At 46.8% G+C, this 17,815-nt stretch overlaps 1 protein-coding gene and 1 pseudogene across 8 annotated transcripts in view; one reads left to right on the plus strand and one right to left on the minus strand.

Moving 5' to 3' along the window:
- Positions 1-17,815, plus strand: part of LOC139391828 (receptor-type tyrosine-protein phosphatase U-like) — a 284,310-nt gene that overhangs the window by 18,731 nt on the left and 247,764 nt on the right. The window lies entirely within an intron of this gene.
- The window catches only part of LOC139391595 (intelectin-like), a 56,489-nt pseudogene continuing 55,512 nt past the window's right edge, over positions 16,839-17,815 (minus strand).

Below are 17,815 nucleotides of genomic sequence, written 5' to 3' on the forward strand. Positions count from 1 at the left end.
AATGGCCAAGTCAAAGTCCAGACCTGAATCCAATCGAGAATCTGTGGAAAGAACTGAAAACTGCTGTTCACAAATGCTCTCCATCCAACCTCACTGAGCTCGAGCTGTTTTGCAAGGAGGAATGGGAAAAAAATTCAGTCTCTCGATGTGCAAAACTGATAGAGACATACCCCAAGCGACTTACAGCTGTAATCGCAGCAAAAAGTGGCGCTACAAAGTATTAACTTAAGGGGGCTGAATAATTTTGCACGCCCAATTTTTCAGTTTTTGATTTGTTAAAAAAGTTTGAACTATCCAATAAATGTCGTTCCACTTCATGATTGTGTCCCACTTGTTGTTGATTCTTCACAAAAAAATACAGTTTTATATCTTTATGTTTGAAGCCTGAAATGTGGCAAAAGGTCGCAAAGTTCAAGGGGGCCGAATACTTTCGCAAGGCACTGTATATCTCACTGGTCATCCCCAAAGCCAACACCTACTTTGGCTGCCTTTCCTTCCAGTTCTCTGCTGCCAATGGCTGGAACGAATTGCAAAAATAAGTTGTAGACTTAATTCACCCTCACTAACTTTAAGCATCAGCTATCTGAGCAGCTTACCGATCGCTGCAACTGTACACAGCCCATCTGTAAATAGCCCATCCAATCTACCTACCTCATCCCCATATTGTTTTTATTTACTTTATTGCTCTTTTGCACACCAGTATCACTACTTACACACCATCATCTGTTCATCTATCACTCCAGTGTTAATCTGCTAAATTGTAATTACTTCACTACTATGGCCTATTTATTGCCTTACCTCCTCACGCCCTTTGCACACTGTATACAGACTTTTTCTATTGTGTTATTTACTGTACATTTGTTTATTCCATGTGTAACTCTGTGTTGTTGTTTGTATCATACTGCTTTGCTTTATCTTGGCCAGGTTGCAGTTGTAAATGAGAACTTGTTCTCAACTGGCCTGGCCTATCTGGTTAAATTAAGGTGAAATACATTTTTTAATAAAAAACGCCCTGTGGGCTTTTCCGTGTGTGTGTATGTATGTTCCCAGCCCCAGACAGAACAGCCATTTATAATCTTATGATGTGACTGAGGAAACTAGGTTATGTATTGTTTTCATATTTGATATTCATATTGTTTATGTATTGTTTCTTACCCCCCCATCCCTCCCTCCCTTCCGGTTGCCAGCTCCATCACTCACTTGCTTTTAATTAAACATGTCAATCACACACAGCGAGAGAGAGACAGAGAGAAAGAGAGATTTCCCTGTCACAGCTCTGTGAAGGACTAAACCTGTCCTAATGGGGACATCCAAATCTCTATTGTTGAGACAGGACAATGAGAAGCAAAGTAGGGGGAGGGTTCGACAACGATTAATTAGAAGTGCAGATAAGGGTTACTGTCAGGAGTGACAGGTTTTCTCTCTCTCTCGTTCATCAGCGACAGGAACAGGGGTTGAGTAACAGACATAACCCTCTCAGACATATCAATCTGTGCATCCTTTTCCCACCCCTGTCCCTATATCCCTTTAGCCCGGGATGAGATGCCACCCCACAGCAGAGCCCATGTGTCGCTGGAGGTTGTTTAATTAAGAATCAGCTGGAGAGGGATTAAACACATCAAGCAGAGTGATCAGCAGAGAAGCGAAGAAAAGGACGAGAGGAGAGAGAGTGCATTAATGAGAAGACGAGAGGGAGGGAGGAAGAATTAGCAAGGGGAATTCATTAATGCAGGGTATTTTTTTCACCTCCACTGACCACCATGCCCTGTATGGGGTCCTCCCTCCCTCCCTCCCTCCCTCCCTCCCTCCCTCCCTCCCCCTCCCTCCCTCCCACTCACTCCCTCTCCCCCTCCCTCTAAGGGCTTTTACAGTTTAGAGTAAATCCTTACCTCAGCTCTCTGCTGCCTAATTTACTTGATTTGTTTGTGTTTAATTGGGCCGGAGATTTGGATCCTCTCCCCTTCAGCACTGCTTACAGCCTAAAAGTTGAAACTTGAAACCACAGCACCTCACTAAGATAGAATAGAATACAGCCTGGAACTAAAGTTACCACAGCACCTCACTAAGATATAATAGAATACAGTCTGGAACTAAAGTTACCACAGCACCTCACTAAGATAGAATAGAATACAGTCTGGAACTAAAGTTACCACAGCACCTCACTAAGATAGAATAGAATACAGTCTGGAACTAAAGTTACCACAGCACCTCACTAAGATAGAATAGATGAGAAAGTACAGCTCCCCTGCACTGCAGACTGGAGAATCCACTAGTGGTAGCTGTGACACTGCAATGGTCCTCGTCACTGGTCCTCAGTGTGGAAGAACCCTGAGCCTGGAGTGGTCTCCTGCTGGGCTGGCAGCAGACACTAAAGGGGTCCGCATGCTTCCCAGCCGATACAATTTGGAAGAGTTTCTACATATATTATGATATTTTGAACTTTTTGTTTGTTTTTGGACCTTGGTGAGGGGTTTCTCTGCTGTTTGGGCACCATTTTTTTTCTGGAGGCAACCCGAAGTCTACACCCCTTCGTCGCTGATTGGTCAACAGTAGGGATTCTTCAATGAGGTCTTTGTTGTCATTGTCACAACTCGTTTTCATGCAAATGTTTTCATTGAGAAATACTGCACCAAATATCTTTGTTAGATGTAATGTTGCGTGACGAAGATCTCCTCAGCTAAAACATCCGAATTAATGACATTTCTTGTTATCTTAGATTAATTCTGAAGTGTATACTGGCGACGGTGTCTCAAAATGAACAAACAGTACTGTTTATTTTTTTCTAGTTTTTCAAGCGAAGGTCTTTTTAAGGGAGTATGCGAGCACATTCTTTCGGTTCGTGTAGCCAACTTTGGCTAGCCGCCAGCCAAACTTAAGCATGCTGATGCCTTAAGGGCACTGGGGTTGAGATAGAGAGGCTGGGGTTCTGGAAAGGGTACATGGGGGAATAGGATGGACTACTGGGGCTGTGGGGCTGGGGCTCTCCCAGTGTGGAGGAACCCTGATTCAGGAGTGACCTCCAGCTGAATTTTGGGTACAGGGAGGGGCTGGGACACTACATGGGGCTCTGGCAAGGGAAGGCTAGAGGGCAATGGACCTCTCTCTCTGATGGCGCTGCATCAGACACCGATAGGGCTTAGGGAGAACTGCTGGAGTGGGCTTGAAAGGATGATTGATGCAGGCAAGGTGGACACCAAAGCAACTTTGAAGTGTGCGTGTGTGTGTTTTTGAGAGAAAATGTGTGTGGATTGACCTAGCCGGAGGCATGAATAAAGTTGAGGGTGTAATTGGTCAACAGTGTTAGAGAGAGACCGAAGATGTTAGACGGAGCTTTATTCTGTTTGTTTGGGGACTGATTTTAAGCCTGGCTAGGATGCAAATCTAAAATCCAGAGTTCTTTCCCTTGTCAGACTTTGCAAGATAACGCTGAAGGGTTTTAATGAATAGGTCCGAAGGCACCCATGACCCCCTCACACTCTGACAATAATGATGTTGGCATGTCAAATATGCTTGTGAGGAAAATGCTATTCTGAGCAATCGCCTTCAACCCTATGAAAAACAAAATCACTGGCATGTGAAATTCCTGTAGTGGGGAGGGGGTAGCTGATCTGGGAAGAGGGACCCCAGCTCTTTCAGGCCGGTTAGGCAGCTGAAGTTATCCGGGATAGTGAGGGTGTGCGTGTGTGTGTATATGGGTGTGTATATGCACATCCACTAAGGTAGACTTGTGGGTTCATTGCTGTTGGACTGGTGTAGCAGGGTTTTGTTTTGGACTTGGTTTCAGGGTGTGGGTCCATTCAGAGGCAAGACCGCCGGCTCCGGGATTTATTCCTGGCCAGTGAGCTAGAGTTAGCAGCAAGCGGAGCTGTGTTTGCCTGTATGAGGGGCTGGGGCTAGGGCTGGGGCTAGGGCTGGGGCTTCGCTGGAGGATTCAAGCTATATCCGAACAAGGGAGCACCACGCTCCAACTGAGAGACGAGTGCAGGGAAGCGGGACTGTACACTCTCTCATTATCAGAGTCTACAAGATGGAGGAAGAGAGATGGAGACAGAGATGTAGAGAGAGAGGTGGTACGAGGAAGATAAAGAGCAGTAGATTAGGGAAAAGAAGGAAATATAGAAGGAAAGAGGGACTGAGAGAAAGTGAAATGGAGAGATGAGGGACAGTGACAGTGTTAGGACAGCGAGGCTGTTGTTTTCTATGAACACAGAAGAGCCTCTGTCTCCAGCTGCAGACTTCTAACCTCCAGTCCCTTGTTGTCGCAGAGCCGCCCCCCAAAGGAGGTAGACTGGAACCTAGCTAAACCTCAATGAAGCAGCTCTTTTTTAAGCCAGAATATTCTACTTGTCTCACTCTCCTTCACTCATTAGTGTAGGGAACTGTGATATGTCTCAAGGCAGTGGACAGTTTTAGAAGCAGAAGTAATTTGTCAGAATATGATTTTGCAGGAGGCACCCGTTTTGATTTGTCACTTGGTTGGGTCCTTCATTCAGTAGATTTGCAGTTGAGGCGACCGGTAGACTTTTTAATAAGGTGACAGTTTTTTATTTCTGGTGAGATAGTGACTATTTTTGTGTCTGTGTGTGTTTATTTTTGAAACACAGTGAGGACCTGCAGCCTGTTCTCGTTCCTGGCCCTTCCTTCCTCAGTGTGCGTGTGTGTGTTCGTGATTCTGTGTGTGTAATTCTCTCCTGGCCCCTTGCCTGCCTCTGTCTTCTGTCTCACTATAAGAAACACCAATGGGAGTGTCTGTGTGTTACCCATGGGAGAGAGTTGAGCTACACTTCATTCTCACAGACCAGGTGTCAAGACAAAGCGCAGCTGCAGCAAATCTGCATCAAACCATCTTTAGTGTGTGTGTCCGTGTGTGTGTCCGTGTGTGTGTCCGTGTGTGTGTCCGTGTGTGTGTAGTTTGGCTGGTCCAAAAGCCTGTCTTATCTCTGTTTCAGAGTTAGTGATGATGAATGAGAGGAGATCATGGTTGGTCTTCAGACTCTGTAGTGTTTCTTTAGCCTGCCTGGAGCGTGACCTTGAAGAGAACCAGCAGATAGATAGATATGCTTTTCACCTCTGTAATTGATGTTCTCTGTGCTTGCTCTCTCACCTCTGTAGCCACGCCACAATGGCACCCTATTCCCTATGTAGTGCACTACTTTTGACAAGGGCCCATGTAGGGAATAGAGTGCCATTCGGGACGCACACTTTAGCAGAGTTGAAGTGGAGCAGTGGTCCATGTAACCGAACCAGACCTGGGGCTAATGGGCAAATGCGTCTGTCAAATACTGTAATAATAGTCAGAAGTTTTAAGTTACGCTCTATTTATCTTGGAATTTGTCCTCTTGAGACTATTCCACTGTTGAAATGTTTCCGGTCCAACTACATCAAGCACAGTTCAAGTATGAAAGTATTTGACCTGTGCTGTGACCTTCAGAATGTTGTTATTAAGAATGCATCAAGCTTTTAGTCAACAAACGATCTCTCTGAGGGATTTTTCTAGTTGACCAAGTGCCACCCTTGAGTCAGGCCTTGTGTCAGTCTCACCCTTACTAGATTATTCAGCCTCTAAGGGCTCAGTGACAATAGGAGGTAATTAGAAGGCTCCTGTGGGATCCAGAGCTCTCATCCTCTCTGATACTACTCTGGGTGTGTCCCAAATGGCACCTATTCCCTACACCCTCGCCCTATGGGTCCTGGTCAAAAGTAGTGCACTACATAAGGAATAGGGTGCCATTTGGGACTCTATACTCTATCTCTTTGCTGCTGTGTGCTGCAGGGTAGCCTAGTGGTTAGAGCGTTGGACTAGTAACCGAAAGGTTGCAAGATCGAATCCCCAAGCTGACAAGGTAAAAATCTGTTCTGGCCCTGAACAGGCAGTTAACCCACCGTTCCTAGGCCGTCATTGAAAATAGGAATTTGTTCCTAACTGACTTGCCTAGTTAAATTAAAAAGTGTCGTCAGTAGGCTGCTGTGTGGTGACTCTTCAGTCCCAAAAATACTGGTGCACCAAACTTGTTAACTCCTAGTCCTACCTTCTGTTTCACGTGATATGTGTGTCCAATTGAATAACACAAGTCGATAGAGGATCAGTAGCATGGTGTCTTTCCCACACAAGGCTCTCTTGTGAGTGTGTGACACCAGATTCTTTAGGATCAGTAGCTCATTAGTGTTGTGTTGGTCCTCATCGATCCAGACCGCTGCTAGAGCCACATTGCTGCTGCCCTCCGAGTCCTTCCAGATTACTACTGCTGACCACTGCTAAATGCTGCTGCCCTCCGAGTCCCTCCAGACTACTACTGCTGACCACTGCTAAATGCTGCTGCCCTCCGAGTCCCTCCAGACTACTACTGCTGACCATTGCTAACTGCTACTGCCCTCCGAGTCCCTCCAGACTACTACTGCTGACCACTGATAACTGCTACTGCCCTCCGAGTCCCTCCAGACTACTACTGCTGACCACTGCTAACTGCTACTGCCCTCCGAGTCCCTCCAGACTACTACTGCTGACCACTGCTAAATGCTGCTGCCCTCCGAGTCCCTCCAGACTACTACTGCTGACCACTGCTAAATGCTGCTGCCCTCCGAGTCCCTCCAGACTACTACTGCTGACCACTGCTAACTGCTACTGCCCTCCGAGTCCCTCCAGACTACTACTGCTGACCACTGCTAACTGCTACTGCCCTCCGAGTCCCTCCAGACTACTACTGCTGACCACTGCTAACTGCTACTGCCCTCCGAGTCCCTCCAGACTACTACTGCTGACCACTGCTAAATGCTGCTGCCCTCCGAGTCCCTCCAGACTACTACTGCTGACCACTGCTAAATGCTGCTGCCCTCCGAGTCCCTCCAGACTACTACTGCTGACCACTGCTAACTGCTACTGCCCTCCGAGTCCCTCCAGACTACTACTGCTGACCACTGCTAAATGCTACTGCCCTCTCTCTAGCCCCTCGGGACTACTACTTAACTCTGAGTCTAGTCTCCTCTCAACCACACAGGCCAGAGGGAAGGAGGGATGGAGTGAAGGAGGGGATGAGGGACGGATGAAAGGATTCTTGGGCTACGTTCAGAGGAGTTTAGTTTGCCTGAGAGAACTGAAGCAAACTTTGTCTCAAGACTAGGGCCAAGCTATAGAGGAGAGCAGGCAGACAGAGACAGACAGACCCTCCTCCAAAACCCCCACTGCACCCCTCTTAGCCTGGCTGACCTGATGCCACCACTGCTGCTGCTGGTGGGGAGAACAGAACAGAACAGCTGACGTGACAGAGCAGCCATCAGAGGAGCTGTCAGCCAGGCTCTTATGGCCGACTCTCTCCTCTGATGCTCAGCCACACTGACAGGGGAAAACATGTCAAACAAACACTCACTAATACCCCCTGTCCCTGTCTGTCCCTGTCTCTAACAGCTCTCCTGTCTGTCTGTCTGTCCCTAACAGCTCTCCTGTCTGTCTGTCTGTCTGTCTGTCTGTCTGTCTGTCCCTGTCTCTAACAGCTCTCCTCTCCCTCCCTTTCTGTCTGTCTGTCTGTCTGTCTGTCTCTAACAGCTCTCCCTCCCTCCCTCCCTCCCTCCCTCCCTCCCTCCCTCCCTCCCTCCCTCCCTCCCTCTCCTGTCTGTCTGTCTGTCTGTCTGTCTGTCTGTCTGTCTGTCTGTCCCTGTCTCTAACAGCTCTCCTCTCCCTCCCTTTCTGTCTGTCTGTCTGTCTGTCTGTCTCTAACAGCTCTCCCTCCCTCCCTCCCTCCCTCCCTCCCTCCCTCCCTCCCTCCCTCCCTCCCTCCCTCCCTCCCTCCCTCCCTCCCTCCCTCCCTCCCTCCCTCCCTCCCTGTCTGTCTGTCTGTCTGTCTGTCTGTCTGTCTGTCTGTCTGTCTGTCTGTCTGTCTGTCTGTCCCTCCCTCCCTCCCTCCCTCCCTCCCTCCCTCCCTCCCTCCCTCCCTCCCTCCCTCCCTCCCTCCCTCCCTCCCTGCCTCCCTCCCTGTCTGTCTGTCTGTCTGTCTGTCTGTCTGTCTCTCCCTCCCTCCCTCCCTCCCTCCCTCCCTCCCTCCCTCCCTCCCTCCCTCCCTCCCTCCCTCCCTCCCTCCCTCCCTCCCTCCCTCCCTCCCTCCCTGTCTGTCTGTCTGTCTGTCTGTCTGTCTGTCTGTCTGTCTGTCTGTCTGTCTGACTGTCTGTCTCCCTCCCTCCCTCCCTCCCTCCCTCCCTCCCTCCCTCCCTCCCTCCCTCCCTCCCTCCCTCCCTCCCTCCCTCCCTCCCTCCCTCCCTCCCTCCCTGCCTGCCTGTCTGTCTGTCTGTCTGTCTCTAACAGCTATCCCCTCCCTCCCTCCCTCCCTCCCTCCCTCCCTCCCTCCCTCCCTCCCTCCCTCCCTCCCTCCCTCCCTCCCTCCCTCCCTCCCTCCCTCCCTCCCTCCCTCCCTGTCTCTAACAGCTATCCTCTCCCTCCCTTTCTGTCTCTCTGTTTGTCCCTCTCCTGCTATTACAGTCAGTGCTGACTGAGAGGGAAAAACAACCCCTTAACGACAAATAACAACTATTTTTCTGAGTCATACTAGTATCAATGTAAAGTCCCCACCCTGAAGAGCGTGCATGTGTGCGTTCGTGAGTGTGAACAGTAACAGTCCTCACTATACAAATTCAGCCTTTCGTGTTAATGTTCCAGTTATCATTCAGACCTGAGGGAGGAGACATTAAAGCCAAATGATCTTGTTGTAGCATCCTGTGCATAACCACTCTCCCTAATGCTGCCCCCTTCTTACAAACACACACACACACACACACACACACACACACACACACACACACACACACACACACACACACACACACACACACACACACACACACACACACACACACACACACACACACACACACACACACACACACACACCTCACAGGCTTGGCAGCAGAGTTACCCTGTCTTTATTTACATGGTTTGGGGCGAAGGGGATTACTAGCATGTCCACAGGCCCTGATCGTACCCCATGCATGACTGGCATTCATGTGCTTGGCAGCTAAACAGCAGGGGAGATGCAGGGAGGAACGCTGTGTGTTTGTGTGTGTGCGTGTGTGCGCGTCACGTTCCCTCCATTCTCAATCAGCGCTGGATAATCTAGGATTACGGGTGCTGCCTCCTTTCATCCTCTCATGGTGGCTGGTGTCTTTGTCTGAAAGACACAATGCTAATAGTCACAGCCGTAGATAGGACCGTGTGTGTGTGTGTGTGTGTGTGTGTGTGTGTGTGTGAGAGAGAGACTCCCTGTCTAACACACTATGCTAATCAGAGCTGTAGATGGGACCCAATGAGCACTGAATGTAAAGCCTGGAGATCCTAGAGGAGATGGGACACATGACCATGCTAAAACACATCTAGATTCGGTATGTCCGGCGAAGTTATTTGACATTATCTGCAGAGCTTTGGTACGAGCTGAGTGTTGTAATACAATTATAGAAGTCTGGTGTTGAAGAATGAATGGCTACAAATGTATAAAAGTTGACTGATGTTTCTCCTGCCTAGGGCTGTGGCGGTCACTACATTTTGTCAGTCGGTGATTGTCAAGCCAATAACTGTCTGTCTCACGGTAATTGACCGTTAATTAACAAACACATTCAGCATCTCCTGGCTTCCACACACAGCCTACAAGCCACTGATGCAGACCTTTGGAACATCTACATTTTAAGTCTAATAAATCCATGTAATATAGCCTATACCTTCACAATAAATCCATGTAATATAGCCTAAACCTTCACAATAAATCCATGTAATATAGCCTATACCTTCACAATAAATCCATGTAATATAGCCTATACCTTCACAATAAATCCATGTAATATAGCCTATACCTTCACAATAAATCCATGTAATATAGCCTATACCTTCACAATAAATCCATGTATTATAGCCTATACCTTCACAATAAATCCATGTAATATAGCCTATACCTTCACAATAAATCCATGTAATATAGCCTATACCTTCACAATAAATCCATGTAATATAGCCTATACCTTCACAATAAATCCATGTAATATAGCCTATACCTTCACAATAAATCCATGTAATATAGCCTACACCTTCACAATAAATCCATGTAATATAGCCTACACCTTCACAATAAATCCATTACTTATTTTAGACAGGTCTGAAGAAACATGATATGAAGCAAAAGCAGTCTATTTCAGAAGAAAATAGCAGCATACTCTGAGTTGTCCTTATGTTAGGTCCTGATTTGGCTATGCCAAATGGCTGTGGGCTACACTAGTTCATTTCGCAGACAAACTTTGCTAAGAATTCCGTGGCATTCTTTTAAATTATTTTATAGTATGAAGAATACAATTGAACAAAACTGAATAAAATAGAAATGATATTTTCTCCAAATGATTTGAGGTAGTGCGGACATGCGGCTATTCTAGGTACGCTCAATTTAGAGTTAATAATGTACCTTTCGTTGTTCTACAAACATTGGGCTATATGTTTAGATTTTTAATACATTGTAAGGCTGCATGATGCGACTAATGATGATTTGAAAAAAAGTCACTTGAAAGACATGAGCTCTGCTTTGTTTTTTGCACAGACTGTTCACACTTCATCAGTCTCTCATTCACAATTCGAGAAGCACCTGATAATGCTTTGAATTTCACGGCGGCATCCCCTTTGTGTGGCCGTAAAGCACCCTAATAAAATCCATTCCTTTTGCAGCCCTTCTCCCTGAGTGCTGCCTGTTCTGAAACACTTCTCACTCACACGGCTCTCCATCACGTGATCGGGTCTTTCTCACAGGCTACAAGTGAAGACAGGCACATCAGGGGACACAACTGCATTGGTCCTTATCCAATTCCGAGGTGCATATTGAATATATTAAAAGAACTGTCCACATTTAGTTTTCGTCAGCCAACAAGATGAGTAGGCCTAACGAACAGCAAAGCACTAGCCTATGTCAATCTACTATCCCCCATAGTGCAAAAGTTGACCTATTCTGTGCAATAAATAAATATTCCAAACATATTTTGGGACAGTTGGTGGATGCGATAGATCCCAAATTTAATACAACCATTGTCATGCATAGTCCCCCTCCGGTGCTCGAGATCGCCAGTCTGCTGATTTATTATGCACCCCTGTCACCATCGTTACGCGCACCAGCGTCTCATCAGACTCACCTGGACTCCATCACCTTCCTGATTACCTTCCCTATATCTGTCACCCCCCTTGGTTCTTTCCCTAGGTGTTATTGTTTCTGTTCCAGTGTTCATGTCTGTACGCTACCCGTGTTTCTTGTTTTGTTCTATGTTCGTTTATTTATTAAATACACTCCCTGAACTTGCTTCCCGACTCCCAGCGTACACGTTACAACCCCTAGCACCCCCCCCCCCCCCCACCAAAAAAAATGTACGATTTGAGGCTAACGCAACAGATCAGAATGTTTAGCTTAAAATGTTGATAAACTATTAGGCTATTTCTTCACATTATAAGCGCAGCAATGCACACGCGGCAGTAAGTATAAGTGAAAATGTTCCATTAGTGGGAAAACACCATTATCAAAAGTGACCGCAAATGCAGTTATGCATGCAATGCTTTTATTATAAAGGTGCATTTTTATGGTGAAAATGATCTTCCCCAAACTTGAAACTCGTGCTGCTTATGTATGCCAGTTAGGCTCCACACACCTTGAAAAGCGGATTAATGTGCTTCATTTTAAGAAGTAATTTGGTCACTTTAGTTGTGATACCAACCTTATCAAAACATATAGGCATACGGGCTAGGCTACATGAGCTGTGCGACTATGATAAGAAGAAAAAAGGCATTATTTCTTGCCTTAAACTGGGCATCATTCACAAGTGATAATATATAATTCACAAGTGATAGGCTAATATTGTCACCCATCAGACTATTATTGATTTAATCTTGTCTTTACATATACTAAATAACATATTTGTGAAATCCGTTTTGATTTAGAATGGACCATTGTCATGCACCTGTTTTAAAACAGGGGCAGGTGAAAAAATACATGTAATCTCTGCACTTAAATAGGTAATGGAGGACGCTTTTCCTGTAGTTCACTTTAATGCCAACCAGGTCCTGTTGTAAAGATAAGCAATGTGCTTAATATTTGCTTAATATTAGGAAAGTTAAGAAATAAATACAGTAGGCCTAGCCTATAGACATCTAATGGGATCCTCCTCTTTTTAATAGAGGCCATCACTCTTCTCATCACTTTTCTCTGGCAATTATATAGCCTATAGAAATGTTGCGCAACATGAACTCATGGGCTCTCATGAAGTGTTAGATTAGATTTTTGATTTCATCTTCATTGATGCCAGAGTGATTAGACGGACAACAGAGTGCTGAGTACCTGGCCGTTAGCAAGTTTGGTACTAATGACCATCAGCAGCATCAGAGCTTGAAGAGACCTAATTACCATGACTAAACGGTCACGTTAAATTTGACTGCCTTCATGACATGTGACCACCGGTGTGGTGGTAATACGGTCGCCACAACAGCCCTACTCCTGCCTTTCATGTAGTTCTGAATATGATTTAACTTTCTCAAAGGGTAATGACTCACTACAACTGTGTGGAATGCCTTAAATCAGCAGTGTCAAACTCATTCCATGGAGGCCAGAGTGTCTGCTGGTTTTTGCTTTTGCTTCACAATTAAGACCTAGACAACCAGATGAGGGGAGTTCCTTATTAATTATTTTTCTTAATTCATCAGTCAAGTACAAGGAAGGAGCGAAAACCCGCAGACACTCGGCCCTCCATGGAATGAGATTGATCCTTACATAATAAATGACCAGCCCTGTATGCATCGGTTCCACTTTGAACCTAAACAGCAAAAAATAACCCACTTTTATTGTTTTTCAGAGAAAAAGATATGAAACCACGTAGCAGTCATTAATGAATTTAAATGTGGCAAATTGTCTCTATTTTCTGTTCCAAATACAGTAATTATCTTTCCTCTGTGTGCAGCGTGCTATGGAGCGATGACAATAGGGGATTAACAGGGTTTCTAATTCTCTTCCCAAATCCACTTTAGCCAGGCTAGTGAGTCTGCAGCTGAGCTGGGGTTTATAGCTAGTGAGTCTGACTTGGGGCTCAGCTAGGTTTATATCCCTCTCACACCACTGAGCTACTTCTGGCTAAAAGGAAGAGAGGGAGGGGGGGTGAGAGGGGAGGGAAGGGAGGGCGGTTGAGAGAGGAGGGAAGGGGAGGGCAAGAGACAAGGGGTGGGTGAGGGAAGGGGGGGGCAAGAGAGAAGGGGGGTGAGGGAGGGAGGAAGGGCGAGAGAGAAGGGGGGGGTGAGGGAGGCCAGAATGGAGGGCAGAAGGGAAGGGGGGGCGAGGGAGAGAGGAAGAAAGGGGCGGGAGGGAGAGGAGAGGAGGGAAGGGGGCGGGAGGGGAGGAGAGGAGGGAAGGGGGCGGGAGGGGAGAAGAGGGAAGGGGGCAGGCGGAAGAGGGGGGAGGGAGGGTGAGAGAGCATGGAAGGGGGAGGGAGGGCGAGAGAGGTGGGAAGGGGGAGGGAGGGCGAGAGAGGTGGGAAGGGGGAGGGAGGGCGAGAGAGGTGGGAAGGGGGAGGGAGGGCGAGAGAGGTGGGAAGGGGGAGGGAGGGCGAGAAAGGTGGGAAGGGGGCAGGCGGGCGGGAGAGGAGAGGGGGGGTGCGGGAGAGGAGAGGAGGGAAGGGGGGGTGCGGGAGAGGAGAGGAGGGAAGGGGGCAGGCGGGCGGGAGAGGAGAGGAGGGAAGGGGGCAGGAGAGGAGGGAAGGGGGCAGGCGGGAGAGTAGGGAAGGGGGCAGGCGGGAGAGGAGAGTAGGGAAGGGGGCGGGAGAGGAGGGAAGGGGGCGGGAGGGAGAGAGGAGGGAAGGGGCAAGGAGGATGAGGTGGGAGAGGAAGAAGGGATGGGGAGAGACAGAGAGAAGGGGACCATGACCCTGCCTGCTTTCTCCTCTGCAGTACTGACAGGTGGAAACCTGATGTACCAGGGTCATAATGTCTCTCCCCTGACACCCACACTATTGGACCCGTTCACCTATAGGTTGAGGACAGAGACTATAGGAACACTTTTCCTGCCAGCCAGGTAGAATACATCTACCTTCTTATCCCCCCTCCCTTCTTCTACTACCTCCTGAACCCTGAGAGTAGTGGCCAGATGGAGCGTTTAGCGACTATCTAATTAGTCCTCAGGCTTTGACACTCCCTCACTGTCTCATGTGTTTTTCCTCCCTCTCCATAGACCTCACTATCAGTTAGCTTCAGATTGGGCAAAGGTGCACATAACTCAGTGTCCTATGTATGTAACAGATGTTGATCGTACTCTCCTTGCGTTGTGTTTTGTCCAAATAAATCACCCCAGCCAGTGGTCCCAGTTGAGCATTATTTATTATCTGCTGTTGTTACATAGGAAACAGCACGTTAGTTGTGCAGGGCTTGATGATGTTGATAGCTGTCGATGGTAAAATCCCTTGCATCACATTTTCACACTGGGACTAAACAAAATACAAAAATACAATACAAAATATAACATGTGTAAATACCTGTTGCTAAATAGGAAACAGCACGTTACTTGTGCAGGGCTTGATGATGTTGATGGCTGTCGATGGTATAATCTGTAGCATAAAAACAACTGTGTTAGCAGTGGGCTTATGTGACCAGCATGCTAGCTAACACACTTATTTATATACAGCAATCATATACCGATGCACATCCCAGAAAGCCCCTCAATCCCTAACAGGTACCATATACCCACACATGTATAAATCAGCAATGGACCTACCCCTTGCATCACATTTTCATTTGGATGAGACCTGACGTTCGCGATCTCCCCCTATCTGCAAGCGGGGCCAATCACAACATCATCGGAATTGTCATCGGAAATGAACCAACCAAGAAGAATGCTTGAACATTAAATACACCTTTCTTTAGAGGCAAGTGGAAACATAACCAACCCTGTTACATGTAGAGTTTGTATCCATGACCATGACATACATTGGGGTCAGAAATGATTGACACTTGACCAAGATGAGCAAAAATGACTGTATAAAATAAATAATTAAAATACTTTGCTGTATTGTATGCTTAAAAAAATTGTCAAATTATATTATTTTATACTAAGACAATTGCTCAGAGAAATAGATTTTATTTAACAAGTAAAAAAAATAATAATAATCTCAGATTGACACTGTTTTCAACACCACACCTTGCCAGGATAACTGCACTGAGCCTTTTTCTAAAATGTTTTATGAGTTGGAGAACACATTGGGAGGGATCTTAGACCATTCCTCCATACAGGATCTTTCCAGATCCTTGATATCCTTTGTATGCGGTTAATGACTGCTCTCTTCAATTCAAACCACAGGTTTTCAAAGGGTTTGAAGTCCAACATTATCGACACCCTTGATAAAGATGAGCAGTTAGTGTAAAATAATATAACTTCCCAATGTTTTGCTCATCTTTATCAAGGGTATCGATCATTTCGGACCCCACTGTTACTCATCTTGAGAGATTGAGGTGTGTGTGTGTGTGTGTCAGGGTTCCCTCCGTAAGTAATGTGCTAGCCTGCAGGCTACCCCTGTGTTGCTCATCGGCGCTTCGATATACACACACACACACACACACACACACACACACACACACACACACACACACACACACACACTGCTCTGTCACCACCATATATAAGACCTTCTGTCTATGCTCAGCATTTCAGCCATTTGCCTATATGCGTGTGCATGTGTGTTTGTGTACAGTTGTATGTGACTGTGATCCTAACACAAGGTGAGTGTGTTAGCCAGAACACCCTAGTTATGTGTCTTTTCCTCTGAGGGTGGTGGGAACATCTCTGGCTCTCAACCTTCCCGGAAAGCTTCAACCAGGGAAACAGACCCAGAAATAATGATGCTGTACGGCCATGGACATTCTGAGACTCAGCTAGGCTGGCGGCTTTTCTTCTCTTCATCATTATGTCGCCTGCCGCCTCTTGGCTGTGTGTGTGTGTGTGTGTGTCCCAGAGGAGCGCCATTAGTTGGATACGATCATGTCAAGTGTCTTTTTTCAAGAGACAAACATGTTTTAATCTGACAGCCAGCAGCATGTACTGTATATCTACATTTCAAAACATCACATAGCTAGTCGTGTGAAAACACTGGGGTATCATTACAGCACTCAGAACATGTCCTCGCGATGTCCTCTCTATGTCCTTTCTCCTCTGTCTCCCTCTCTCTCTCTCGCCTTCTCTCTTTCGCCTGATCTCTCTCTCTCTCTTTCTCTCTCTCTCTCGCCTTCTCTCTCTCCTTCTCCTTCTTAGAGAGATGGTGAGGAGGTATTCTATCTCATAGACAAAGTTCTGCCAAGGTCCCAGGGGTTGTGTTGGTTGTTGTAGGCAAAGATAGACCCATATGGAGGAGTAAGTTCACCTTAACCCACCCACCAAAGAAAGATTCTGATGAAAAAGTACAGTAGGCTCATTTCATGCTCTCAAATCTAGACTATTTTATTGCAGAAAGAAAGTTCAAACAAGCACACACAATCCATACAGACTTTCCAACCCCCATCACCCCAACACCACAGATGTCACAAAGTAGATTACAGTAACCTTACAGTATTTCAGTTATGACCCTCACGTGACATAATAATATTTGTCACAATATCAACTATTAACATTTAATGAGTGTATAAGACGCACATCTTTTTATGACGCATGGAATGGTCAATGCTTTATACTGTTTCTTTATAGTAATGGAATTAATAGATAAAAACAAAATAAAAGGTATTACCAAAATTACTTTTAAATGTATTGTTTTAATCTGTACCCCAAAATCGTTCAATCAATTAAACAACCCCAAAAAAGTTAATGCATGGTGCATTAGCGGTAAAAGAGTAAGACTGCTGACTCAAGCATCTGTTTTGATGCACTAAAGCCTATATGGGTCCCATAGCCATTCCAGGCAAAGCCAGTGAAATCCCCACATTGAAGAGGGTTAGCCTCAGGGAAAAACCCACATCCACCTATACAGTAATGTTCAACATTACCACCTTTGGGTTTGACCCCAGAGCAGATGGCTGTGGCTGCCCGTTCATGGTTTATGGCTCTGAAACTGATGAAGCCTCCTTCAATCTCCCCTCCAAAGTAAGGGCCGTATACATTTTTGGTAGACTCTTTGTCCCCAAGGTCATACACTATGGGAATGGAGGGTCCATTGTCGGACAGGTGTGCACCAACGTTGTACTCGACCGGGTAGCTGTGGAAGAGTTGGTACAGGTTTCCCCCGTACAGATGGAGGAAGTGCCTGTCAGTGTGGTAGCGCATGATGGCGGCCAGGTTCCAGTGGTTGACCGGAGTGTTGTTGGGAACATGCCACACCGACATGTCTTCTGCTTCGATGTCGTAGTAGCCAGGATTCTTGAAGTCGTCGTCCGTGGCTGCCTCCACTGTTCCGAAAGTCTTCCTGTTTGCCCAGTTGCCTTCTCCTTGTGGCCAGTTGGCATTGTTGCCCTGCTGGCTGGTCCAACGATCGCCCACCGTGCACTTCCCATAGATGTTGTCTTCATGCACGCTTGCCAGCCGCCACCCGCTGTGGTCATGTCGCAGAAGGTCTGGTAGACCCCCCCAGTAGCTGTGGTCAGGTAGTACAGGCCTTTCTCAGTTTGACCATATTTATCCTTAACTTCCTTGCAGTTTCTGGCATTGAACTGAGCCCTATTTCTCAACTCATTAACTGTGACAACTTTTGGAGCACTTGCCTGCCCAACCTAGCATCATGTCTGGCGGAAACCAGGCCCCGCTCTCATCACCTGGCCAATACCATCCCTACGGTGAAGTATGGAGGTAGCATCATGCTG

This window comes from Oncorhynchus clarkii, chromosome 32 (genome assembly GCF_045791955.1).
Source record: "Oncorhynchus clarkii lewisi isolate Uvic-CL-2024 chromosome 32, UVic_Ocla_1.0, whole genome shotgun sequence".
NCBI lineage: Eukaryota > Metazoa > Chordata > Actinopteri > Salmoniformes > Salmonidae > Oncorhynchus > Oncorhynchus clarkii.